Source organism: Eptesicus fuscus, chromosome 14 (genome assembly GCF_027574615.1).
Source record: "Eptesicus fuscus isolate TK198812 chromosome 14, DD_ASM_mEF_20220401, whole genome shotgun sequence".
NCBI classification, from domain to species: domain Eukaryota; kingdom Metazoa; phylum Chordata; class Mammalia; order Chiroptera; family Vespertilionidae; genus Eptesicus; species Eptesicus fuscus.
Window position 1 is genome coordinate 77,049,848 of NC_072486.1, and position 13,293 is coordinate 77,063,140.

The 13,293-nt window shown below is 41.5% G+C and overlaps 1 pseudogene; it reads right to left on the reverse strand.

The window, feature by feature from the left end:
- Positions 1–5,989: 5,989 nt before the first annotated feature.
- LOC129151401 (GTPase IMAP family member 4-like) lies at positions 5,990–12,955 on the reverse strand (annotated as a pseudogene).
- Positions 12,956–13,293: the final 338 nt, after the last annotated feature.

Consider the following 13,293-nt stretch of genomic DNA (forward strand, 5'->3'; position numbering starts at 1 on the left):
GTAAGCAGAACGTGGAAGATAAATAGACATTTTGAAACTAATCATTCCCAGCTCTTGGAAAAAAGTGAGGATGAAAGGAGGAATACATTTCCAGGCAGCTACACCTTTATAAGAGCCAATCTAATTCCATCCTTAAATTTATGAAAGGCTCTACAAATTTAACATCTGCAAGTTTGAGCATTGCTCACTCTATAGCTCAGCATGGAAAAGCGCTCAGTGAGGGAGAATTTTTTAAAGAAACTCTCCTGAGATGTGCACCAGTTCTATTTCATGATATGCAGAATAAAGATGCAATTATTAAGAGAATATCTGAGTTACCACTCAGTAGAAATATCATAAAAGACCAAATAATGAGACTCAACATAAACGTACAACATCAATTAAAGAGAGACATAAGGAAGTGTAAATATTTTTTGATCTCTCTTGATGAAACTACTGATGTCACATCACATGCTCAGTTGGCCATTATTGGTCGATATTCTGATGGTCTCACAATGAGAGAAGAGTTGATAAAGTTAGTATCAGTGTCAACAAGTAAATCAGGAAGCAAAATATGTAAGGTTGTTATACAAACATTTCGTGACCTAAGCATTGATATCTCTAAAGTTGTGTCAGTGACTACAGACGGGGCACCAAATATGGTGGGGGAAAAAGTCGGATTTGTCAAATTGTTTACAGAAGCTATTGGACATCCAATTGTGCCTTTTCATTGTATTATCCATCAGGAGTCTTTATGTGCCAAGGCAGGATTCACCGACTTAAATGACTTAATGTCAGTTGTTACAAAAATAGTTAATTTAATAGCTGCTCTCCCCCTTCACAAGCGAGAATTTTTGCCACTTTTACTGGAGGTTGATTCCACCTCCAGTGGACTGCTGATGTACAATAATGTAAGATGGGTGAGCCGAGGCAAAGTTCTTGAGCGGTTTGTGGAGTGCTTTGAAGAAATTAAGGTATTTCTTGACGATAAGGATCTGGGAACCTTTCCTCAGCTTAATGATGATAAGTGGGTCAACACCCTGATGTTTTTTACAGATCTCTCTGTTCATATTAATGAACTGAACTTAAAGTTACAAGGTTTTGGCAAAAGTATTGACGTTATGTTTGGATACTTAAAAGCTTTTGAAAGTAAAGTTAAAATTTTCAAGCGAGATGTAGAAACTAAAACTTATAAGTATTTTCCTTAAGTAACAAAGTATTTTGAGAAGGCCAGTGCAGCTGTACAAAATGAAATGGAACTCTTGCATATGAAGTACCAGCATGTTTTAGACTCATTACTTGACCAGTTTAGTGATAGATTTAGTCAATTTAGAAGTCAAGAACAGACCATGAAAATAATTTAGTATCCTGATGTAGTAGTCTACAGTAGTTTGGAATTAAAAGGTTTCCAATGGATGCAAATTGATGATTTGGAGATGCAACTTGCAGAATTACAAGACAGTATCTGGGCTCAGGTGTTTGTTGACTTGAGGTCAAAGCTTGAGAATCTGGAAAGGTGCCGCTTGGAGAATCAAGAGGAGTGCCACTACGAACAGGAAATTTGGAGTGCCTGGAACCGACTACCAGACACTTTTAGCACCCTGAAAAATATAGCAATGGCTTTACTCACAATTTTTCCCTCTACATACTTTTGTGAGGCCTTATTCTCAGCGTTAAATAATATCAAAACCAACAAAAGAAACAGATTGACCAATGAAGTTAGTAGCGCTTGCTTGGGCCTGAAGTGTAAAAAATACCAACCTTCAATTGAAGATTTAGCCAATGAAATTCAGCAACAAAAAAGTCACTAATAGGCAGGTTAGTTAAAGAATTTCCCCTCCCCCTCACTTATCTTAGTTCACGGCACCCCACACAAGCTAAATAATATCAAGACCAACAAAAGAAACCAACTGACGGATGAACAAAGAGGTCACTAAGCAGGTAAATTAAATATTTAGTTTTTGGTTTATTAAGTACAATGATATATAACAATTATACATTTATGTTATTTAAACTATAAATATCGCAAAATAATGTTTTTTTCCTCAAAGTGACACACTACCCGAGTTATGCTCAGTTTTTTGGCGAAGTTTGACACACCAAGCTCAAAAGGTTGCCCATCACTGCTCTAGAATTACAGTTTCTGGTATGAAATCTTTCACAAATTTTAAACAATCACTGACTGTTAATGAATGAATAGTATAAATTCCCAACACTCTTCATAGAAGGGAACATGTCTCATTCTTCCATCATATTACTCACAATGCATGGTATTTTTCAAGGACCTCCTTTTCTGCCCTTGGAGACAAATGGGTAACAGTGTGTTCAGGGTATTTCACATGGGCTTCTCCTCTCCTTACAGCTTCTCAAGAGCAGAACCTTGCCGAAACCGGTTTGGCTCAGTGGATAGAGCGTCGGTCTGCGGACTGAAAGGTCCCAGGTTCGATTCCCATCAAGGGCATGTACATTGGTTGCAGGCACATCCCCGGTAGGGGGTGTGCAAGAGGCAGCTGGTCGATGTTTCTCTCATCGATGTTTCTAGCTCTCTGTCCCTCTCCTTTCCTCTCTGTAAAAAAAAAAAATCAAAAAAAAAAAAAAAAGAGCAGAACCTTGCCCTAACTGATTTGGCTCAGTGGATAGTACATTGGCTTGCAACTGAAGGTTCCCAGGTTTGATTCCAGTCAAGGGCAAATAACTTGGTTGCGGGCATGCTCCCAGTAGGAAGTGTGCAGGAGGCAGCTGATTGATAGTTCTCTCTTATCAATGTTTCTATCTCTCTATTCCCTCTACCTTCCTCTCTGTAAAAAATCAAATATACACTGAGTGGCCAGATTATTATCATCACCCCATCAGTACTTCGTTGGGCCACCTTTTGCCTTCAATACTGCAGTGATTCTTCTTGGCATTGACTCCATGAGATGTTGAAAGGTGATGCGAGGAATCTGACACCATGCCTGATGAATAGCACTGTCCAGTTCTTTGAGATTTTATGGTTGTGGAACCACCTGCCTGGTGGCTCTTTTAACTTGGTCCCACAAATGCTCAATTGGATTTAGATCTGGTGATTGTGGAGGCCACCAAAGCAAGGTAAAGTCTCCCTCATGTTTTTGAAACCACTCCTGCACAATACGAGCACCATGGCATGGCGCGTTGTCTTGTTGGAAGAAGCCATCTCCATTGGGATATGCCATCAACATGATAGGATGAACTTGATCAGCAATTATACTTAGGTATGTTATGCTATTCAGACGTTTTCCACACAAATTAAAGGGCCCAAATCATGCCAGGAAAACATTCCCCAAACCATAATACTGCCCCCACCAGCTTGAAGGGTTGTACTCATGCATGTGAGGTTCATGCTTTCATTCTGTTTCCGCAAAATTCTCACTCTGCCATCTGCATGATGCAACTGGAAGCGTGATTCATCGGACCCCATGACTTTTTTCCAATGCTCGACTGTCCAATCCTTGTGTTCCTGTGTGAATTGGAGACGTTTTATCTTGGTAACTGCAGACAGCAAAGGTGTTCAAACAGGCCTTTGGCTTCCATATCCCACACGGTGCCTACAAATGTCAGGTGGTCATAATAATCTGGCCACTCAGTGTATATATAAGCAGAACCTTTAACTTTGCCTCATCTACAGCATTAACCTAAATGCAAGGGTAAGAAAAACTGAATGCATTTACTCAGAAATTAACCACAGAGCTGTTAAAGTCTTTTTTCACATTAAACCTGTATTTACCTTTTTTTAAAAAAATATTTTATTGATTTTTTACAGAGAGGAAGGGAGAGGGAGATAGAGTTAGAAACATCGATGAGAGAGAAACATCGATCAGCCGCCTCCTGCACACCCCCCACTGGGAATGTGCCCACAACCAAGGCACATGCCCCTGACCAGAATTGAACCTGGGACCCTTCAGTCTGCAGGCCGATGCTCTATCCACTGAGCCAAACCGGTTCTGGCCTGTATTTACCTTTTATTGCAAGGTATATGTGCCTCTTTGTTTAATATATGCTTCTAGAAGCTTGTGATACAAGAGGTTGTTAATGGCCTATCTCAGAAATTTGTCTAAAACTCCATGATGAAACAATAGACACAGTGTGCACCATACTTTTTGGAGAGAACCCAAACCTGTCTTACTGTGAGTTACTATTTCAGAAAGAATCATGAGCTTCTTTCTGTGGTTTTTACTCATATTATTGTTCTTCAGTGACAGGAGAAAAAGAATGCAGGAGACCAAAAGACCATAACCATAAGCTTTCTATATGCATCCTTAGTGAATTTTTCTCCTCTAGATTCTTTCTAGATTGTCAGATAATCTCCATCTGTAGTTTCTACTTACTTTTTGCCTTTATAACCAAAATGATCATTTTACTCAGGTGTTTAGAAAAAAATCAATTGTTTGCTTTAGGTAATCTATAGATAGATATGGTTATAGAATTCTTTCAAGATGAAAATAAATTTGTTGAATTACATTTGTATGGAAGGATTCAAATTGTTCCTTATCATCTTCCCACTGAAGAACAACAAATAGTCTGAAATATGAGTAATATTTTATTCATATTATTTGTTAACTTTTATTAAATGTCCAGTCTAAACTCATTTGTGTTTGGGGGTAAGGAGAGTTATATGTCCTTTTGGGGACAAAATGGTATAAGGCATGGCAAAGCCAATTTCAAGATGGCAAAGTATATGACAATAGCAAATGACCACCAGGACACACTGGTAGAACATGGAAATGTGCTTTTTGAAATCCTATAAATTATTGGTGTGGGAGTACCCCATAGAAAAAGAGTTGACTTCAAGTATTGTTATCCTTATATTAGATATTTTTTATAAACCAGGAATACTCACAAAGGTCTCAGAAACATTGGTTACACACAATTTCTATCAGCACTTAATGAATGAATTCAAGGAGGATGTGGTCTTTGATGGGCAGATGGGTTAAGAATGTGTTTCAAACTTTTAGGGGAATGGAGAAGAGATATCTTAGGGGGTAGACCAAGTAAAGCTTCAAAAACACTTGAACTTTCACCAAAAAGTGAAATTCATCTCTGTGAACTTAGAAGAAGTATCATTGGTATTTTCTTATGTAAAACAGATTCCAGTTTTGCACAAATAAGAAAGAATAGAAAACTTTTACTATAGTGAAACTAAACAAACAATTCAGATGACCCATCTTGCTGTAAGCATTCAAGATGATAGAGGTGTGGTGGCAACAGTTAGTTTCACAAAGTAGAGAGCTAGTTATTCAGCAAAGTGGTTACATTGAGGTTGAGTAAAGAGGTTCTACAAAAACATCTGACTATACCAAACACTGCTCTCTTATCTATTGAATCTCTGTCCTTTGCTCTTTCTGGCATTTCACTAACTTGTGCACTGAGAGATATGTTTTTCAGACAATTCATTATTCTTCAGTGGGCAGATGATAAGGAACAATTTGAATCCTTCCATAAAAGTATAATTCAACAAATTTATTTTCATCTTGAAAGGATTCTATAACCATATCTATCTAAAGATTTACCTAAAGCAAATAATTGATTTTTTTCTAACCACCTGGGTAAAATGATCATTTTAGTTAAAAGGCAAAAAAATAAGTAGGAACTACAGATGGAGATTATCTGACAATCTAGAAAGAATCTAGAGAAAAATTCAATAAGGATGCAAATAGAAAGCTTGGGGTTATCATCTTTTGGTTTCCTGCATTCTTTTTCTCCTGTCACTGCGAAAGAGGTCAGAAGATAGGGAGCATCCATACTTTCTGTTTGGAATTTTACAAATTGAGAATGTGTCCCTCCCATTAAATATATCAAATATCTACCAATTACTAACAATGAGAGAGAAACAGAGAGGTCTGACTTGGGTAATGAGTTATATGGGGAAGAGGCATCCAAAATACACAGGAAATATAGATAGATTTTCATTAGCTTAATGTTCCTTGAAAAAAAATGAGAATACAAAGAAAGCAATTTCCAAGAACAAGTAAGTATTCTATTCTGTCCCTTAACTTCACTTCTGGCATTTTGCTGCCTTAAAACAGCAATTTTCTGATTCTTCAGATGCCCTGCTCACTTCTGCCTTTCTCATTTCCTGCCTCAGTTTATCCTGCAGCTTTCTCATTTTCTATCTATACTCCTCTCTTAATTGCCTTTGTTCTCTCTCAAGCTCAGTTCTGTATTTTTCATGTATGATATAGCTTGAATCTGTTTCTGAATCTTCATTTCAGCCCTTTGGTACATCATATCAGTGTAGCATCCTCCCTTGTTCTGCATCACCATGCGCTGGACCAGGTCTAATAGCTGTGTCCTCTGAGCCTTCTGCTCAGCCAATGTCACCTTATTGTTGAACTCACAGTGACGATCCTTGAACTGCTCCATCAGATCTTGAATGCCTTCTGGTGCTTCCTTTAAGTAATCATGGAACTCCATGCCAACCAATTCATCTTTCTGGGTGAATAAGAGAATCATGTATCTCCTAGCCTTGATTCCAAACATTGCCAGCTTCTTCCCCATAGCCCTTTGCTCTTCCTTTGTGTATTGGCCCAATGGGACCACCAGGAGCACGGCATGAGACCCTGGGGAGGTCAGGAGGATTAAAGGAACAATCTCCTTTGTAGAATTCAGTATGTCATATTTAAAATACCAGGTGTGTCCATAATGACAATTTCTTCTCGATTCCATGTGCTGCTCCCTTTCTCACAGACCTTGGTGATGGATTTTGCTGCAATGCTATAATGATATGCTTTCTTTCCAAGGATGCTGTTCTCTGTGGCACTTTTGCCTGCTCCAGTCTTACCCACTAAGACAAGTCTCAGTTGTGAATCTATGGGGTCTTGGTTTCCTAGGACATCAGGGGAAAAGCCACAGTGTTAGGACTTACCTCCAACCTTTCACGCCTCCCAGTCCCCCACCATATTGCCCTCCTCTATTGCCTGCTGGTGTCATCTCTGAGAGCAACCTCTGCACTCACCACTGGTCTATAGAACTCCTTGGTAAGACCTGCCTCCTGCAAGACTTTGGAAATACCAGGGCACTTCTCAGGAATCCCTTGGACTGCTCCCTGTGACCTTTGGAAGCTAAGTGTCAATGAAGGATGGTGTACCACTGCTGGTAGCTATTCCTCAGAAGCTAATGTAGGAAGTAACACAAATTCTGACTTTGGGACATCACAGTGGCAGATCCCCTTCCCCCAATTTATATTCAAAATTGAACTTTTCTTCTTTCCACTAAGAAGCCAGGTAAGTGGGTAATTCAAGTAATCCCACCCCTGAAGGGGAGAAAAGGGTGCACATACACAAAGATAATGGTTGCTTTATATTTCACATGTGCAGCCATCTTGTCAGGGATTATGACCCACAGAAGAGCAAAATTCCTTACTTTGAAAGTTAACACCTTAGTGATATGTGGAATGGTGAAGCTTGGACTTTTATTTGGGTTCTTGTTCTATGAAGTTTAAAGAATAAAATTCATGGACTAAAAGATTTTTAGCTAAAATGTGGAAGTTTATTGCAAGTGAATATAAACTCCTCCCTGGGGAGAGGTACCCAAAGAGGAATCTCCTAGAGAGGGGTCCCCAAATGGGAAAAACCACTGTCTCTAAAATGGAAAAAACCTAGTCCTCTGAGTCCCTTTGTCTACACAAGTTTCTAAATGCTGGGAGCTTCTTTGTCTGTTCATACTTTCTAATTGGATCCTGCCTTGTATTATGTCACCCTTGCTTTCCTAATGGTTACTTTTCCTCCTTATTCCGTGTATGGTATCAGTTTCAGAGTTTTAAAGTTCACCAAGTGCTCCCCTCTTCTTCTTCCCCTTATATTGTAACATTCCTCTGTCTTTTGTGTATGTAAGATAAACAATCTGGTGGCTTGGAGCTGTCTCTGCCTGTCATGTATGCATTCCTCTCCCATGGACCCCCCCTTCCCTAAAACTGCCTCTCCTATCTCTAAAATCCTCTCATTATTGTAGAAATCTAGCAAAGTTTCTATATTTTTATTTAATATGTTAAGACATATAGCCAGAAAGTTTTGACAGTGCTCTGGAGTTATTATAAAATACCTTGATATATTAATATCAATAATCCTATATAATAAAAGGCTAATATGCAAATCAACCAAATGGTGGAACAACTGGTCACTATGATGTGCACTGACCACCAGGGGGCAGATGCTCAACACAGGACCTGCCCCCTGGTGGTCATTGCGCTCCCACAGGGTAAGCACTGCTCAGCCAGAAGCTGGGCTCAAGGCTGGTGAGCACAGTGGGGGGTGGGAGACCCATCTCCGCAGCAGCCAGCCATCCCCCGAGGGCTCCTGGATTGAGAGCTGAGGGACTACCCTGCCCTCACAAGTACATGAATTTTGTGTACCAGGCCTCTAATCCCATATAATAAAGAGCTAATATACAAATAGTCGTCACATCTTCATGCCATATCAGCTGACACTCAACACTGGGAGAGAGGAATGGGGACCAGCCAGGCACAAATGAGCTCACAAGAGAGGAATAGGGACCAGCTAGGCTGTGGCCCAGTAGAGGAACAAGCTGCCAGCCCCATGGTCCTGGGCGCCAACAGCTGGGGCTGCAGCCCGGGAGAGGGACAAGCCACCCGCCTTGTGGTCCCAGGTGCCAGCGCCTACAGCCCAGGCAAAGACTCCTACCCACAGTCACCTGCCCTATAGCTGCAGCCAGTCTGGGCGCCTGAGGCTAGCCAGAGAGAGGGAAGCCCAGGTCCCATGTACCTGTGACCGGCCAGAGGAGGGAATCCTGGGTCCCAAGCATGGGGCAAGGCAGAGGCAGTTAAGGGCAATCAGGCCAGCAGTGGAGCAGTTAGGGGTGATCAGGCAGGCAGGCAGAGGGGTTAGGGGCAATCAGGTAGGCAGTCAGGTGAGTGGTTAAGAGCCAGCGTCCCGGATTGTGAGAGGCAGTTGGACATCCCCTAAGGGGTCCTGGATTAGAGAGGGTGCAGGCCGGACTGAGGGACATGCAACTCCACCCTCCCCACCCCTGCCCCGTGAATGAATTTCATGCACTGGGCCTCTAGTAATAATAATAGTAATACTAACTCATACATAGTATCATCAGTAGAGTTATAACTTTATTAGTATCATTTGGTTAAGCATATGTACTTCTTAGGACACTTAAAAGTTGATAACAGAACAGCATACATAGCATACCAAATGAGCGATGTTTTTAAAATAACTGTGTCTTAAGTTAAACACCAAATCATCTATATAGCTCTTTCCTTATTTCTTTTCAGTAATTCTCTTGCTCATCTCTTTCATGTGTCTATAATGTTGACATATTCAGGATTTGTTAAGCACAGACCAGGACCATGGAAGACAACAGACAACCACATCTAGTAGCCTGTTTCTCCCAGAAGGAAGTCCCTGTTAGCATAGCCCTTGAATAAGACTGATTCCTGCAGGAGGAATCCTGTTTTACAACCATCTGTCTCTGCTTTTATTAGATGCATACTGACAATATTACAGATAGGATTATTAACTCCATTTATTTTTCAGAGATATCATCACCATTCACCAGTTCTTCAGACTAAAAATCTAGGAATCTCCCTCGATTCCTCTCTTCACCTTACTTTCCAGTACCAAGCAATTGGAAAATTCTCCTGGCTCCATCCACAATTCTGACTGCTTCTCTTAATTTTGAAGACCATCATACTACCCCAAGCTACCATCCCCAACCATGACTCAGCAGTTCCCTAACTGCTCTCTCTATTTTCACTTTCCCCTGCTGTCTATTCTGTAAATTTGCATGATTTTGTAAACTAACAATCGAACAGAAGAGAGATTTTGTAGAACCAACACTCTGGCTTCCACAAAATCAGTAGTTATTCCCCATCTCTGACACACTTCCAGGGATTAGCAAAATGATCCCTAAGGCAGAGTTTCCCACATTCAATAACCAGAATCCTGAGATGAGAGAAGTAAATTTCCAGAAGCTGAGAGCACTGGCTACAGGTTGGCTAGATTAAGAGAAAATGTGGGTGGGAGTCCAGATTACTAGTATTATTCATTAGCATCACAATGAAAGACTCTATCCTAAGGATAACCTGAGGGCATTAGCTGATCATAGAAAAGGGTAGAAGTAAAATCATGGGAGATGAAGCAAAAAGCCACCAAAGGCTGGATCCAACAGAGGAACAATTTGCCAATGCTGACAGCATATGGACATCTATGTGATACATGGTAGATATGGCCATGAATTATTCCCATCTCTGTACACATGCTTCTTTGGTATGTGGATCTGCAGCCCCTCCCACAAGGTGCTGATCTCTTTCTCCACCCCTTGCATCTGGGTGGGCTCTGTGACTTGCTCTGGACAAAAGGGCAGTAGAAGCATGGTGCAAGTAGACTCCAAAAGTGCTGATGTGCTGTGGCTTTCTGTCTCCTTCTGGTCTTCAGAAACCTGCAACTGCTTTATGAAGAGGCCTAAACTAGTCTGCTTGATGATGAAGGATGCAAGGCCCATTTATCCTCATCACCCTAGCCTGCCCAAGACCCTGCTAACTACCAGACATGACTCTGGGTGATCCAATTCAAAATTATCCAGTTTTCAGTATGGGGGGGAGCAATGGGAAGATATGTACACATGTAATACCTTAATCAATAAAAAAAAAGAATGAGAAAAAAAAAGAGTATCATGCTAAGCAAAAATTACCAATGAAAAAAAGAGAAGAACTGTTACAGAAAACCGAAGAAGAACAAAGCAATACCAGAGAAATGGAGTTACATTTATTAAGCACAGGTCCAGAGGAAAATGTCTCTCAAATTCTGGGCCCCAACATGCAGGAATTCTCCCTATTTATATGATTTTACCTTCTTTGTCTCCCAAATATGGAGTGTTTCCGGCCCCTTTTGCAAATTCTTAAAGAGCCCGCATGTGCTGGGCCTTGAGACCTCAACCAGAGGCCTAGCCTGGTGCCAGCACTGATAACCTTGTCTGGAGAAAGTTAATTGGCCTCACTGAAGTGGGAGTAGTCTTAGCAAGCAAGAATTTACAGAAGCCAATTAGCAGGGTTAAAATTTCAAATAGCAGTTTTCATATGAGATGGATACTTCAGAACCGTATGATTTCACTCATATTTGGGATATAAAATAGAAGTCAACCAGTGCACAAACAAAACAACAATCTAACAAACTCATAGATACAGACAACGGTATGGCGGTTACCAGAGAAAAAGGGGATGTTGAGAGGTTGAAGAGAGTAAAAGGGTCAAATATATGGTGATGGAAGGAGGCAAGGCTTTGTGTGGTGAGAATGCAATGCAATATACTGATGATGTAGTATATACTTGTATACCTGAAACATATATAATATTATTAACCTATGATGCCCTAATAAATTTAATATGTGATAATTGTAGGACCATCTCTATTTTGTATTTCCCTTATTACCTGGGAACAAGCACAATAGTGGACAAAGAGCGATTCTCAATAAATATTTGTAAGTAAAGAAATTGATCCAAAATCACTCTGACCCTGCAAGTTTGGTCATTAACCCATATGGGAGTACATGCAGGAGGCAACTCATTGATGTGTCACTCTCACATTGATGTGTCCCTTGGTCTCAGTCCTATTTCTCCATTCTGCCCTCCATTCTTCTCTCTCTAAAAAAAGCAAAGGAGAAAAATGTCCTCTCCTGAGGATTAAAAACAAGAACAAAAAATCACTGCTTTATTCCTGCTTTCTCTCTGATCTTTATGTCCAGCATACATCTGTGAAAAAGGATTATCTTTTCATTATTTATAAACTATAAACCCAGTGCATGAAATTTGTGCATAGGTATGATCCCTAGGCCTGGCTTGCAATCAGGGCCATCTTACCCAGCTGCCCACAGCTGGCCCCATACCACACCACCACCCACCCCCGGTTGCCCTTTTGCCATCAGGTGATCAGTGCCTGATGGCCAGGGGAATGAACTGAGAGGTTGCTGTTCCCACCTGCTCACTGGCTGCGCCCCTGACACGGGTCACCCTCTGTATATGGAGTGACCAGCGGGGCAGGGGCCTTGGCCTGGCGCCACCCACATTGCCCGCCACTCACCCCAGGTTCTCTATTCACCATTAGGTGATCGGAGCCTGCTGGAGGGGGAAAGGGACCAAGAGGGGGTCAGTGAGCTTCATAGTGACTGGTCCAGGGGTCACTCTGGTCATTCCACATTTAGAATCAATTTGCATATTACCCTTTTATTATATAGGATAGAGGCCTGGTGCACTGGTAGGAACTGGCTGGCCTGCCCTGATGGGGATCTCAGATCCAGGTCTGGGGTCCCAGCTGGGGGAATAGGCTGGCTTGGGCAAAGGGCCATGGGGGGTTTGCAGGCCAGCCATGAAACCATCACGGTGGGGAATCCCCATTGAGGGACAGGGCCAGCCTGTGTGAGAGACCATGGGCAGTTTTCAGGCCAACCACACCCTCCACCAGGGTTGGGAGCTGGGGCTGGCTTGGGCGAGGGGCTGTGGTGTTCTTGTCTCTGGTCGTTTCGGTTGTGATGACATTACCGTCCCTGGCTATATATATATATATATATATATATATATATATAGAGAGAGAGAGAGAGAGAGAGAGAGAGAGAGAGAGAGGCCAGATTATTATGATTTCTGAATGTATAATAATCTAGCCACTCAGTGTATATCCTATATAATAAAAGGCTAATATGCAAATTGTCCCCTCAACCAGGAGTTCAACCAGCAGGCAGGCCAGCCAACAACCCATGTCCCCTCCCCGTGGCCAGGCTGGCCAGAAATTCATGCACTGGGCCTCAGTGTATATATATATACTGAGTGACCAGATTATTATGTGTTCAGATATATATATATATATATATATATATATATAAAATAGTGACCTGGTGCACAAAATCCATGCACTTGTGGGGTTCCCTCAGCCCAGGCTATACCCTCTCCAATTGGAGACCCCTTCCTTTGGAGGATATCCAACTGCTGGTTTAGGTAGTCGGACATCTCCCTCACATTCTGGGACTGCTGGTTCCTAACTCTCACCTACCTGCCTGCCTGATCACCCCTAACTACTGCCTGGCTGCTTAACCGCCCTTAACCGCTCACTTGGCCTTCCTTTCTTCCCTCACCCTGGCTGACCCTGCCCCCACCAGGAGGTAGGCTATGTCTATAAAGAAATGGTGACTTAAGCAACCAACTTACAAGCCAAAAAAAAAAAAAAGAAAGAAAAGAATGACCAGAGACCGTTCTAGTCACTGGGCTTTTATTATATAGGATTCTAGTAATGACTGAGAAATGTGTATCAAACCTGTCATCATAAAGGAAGATTTGTCTATTTTCTC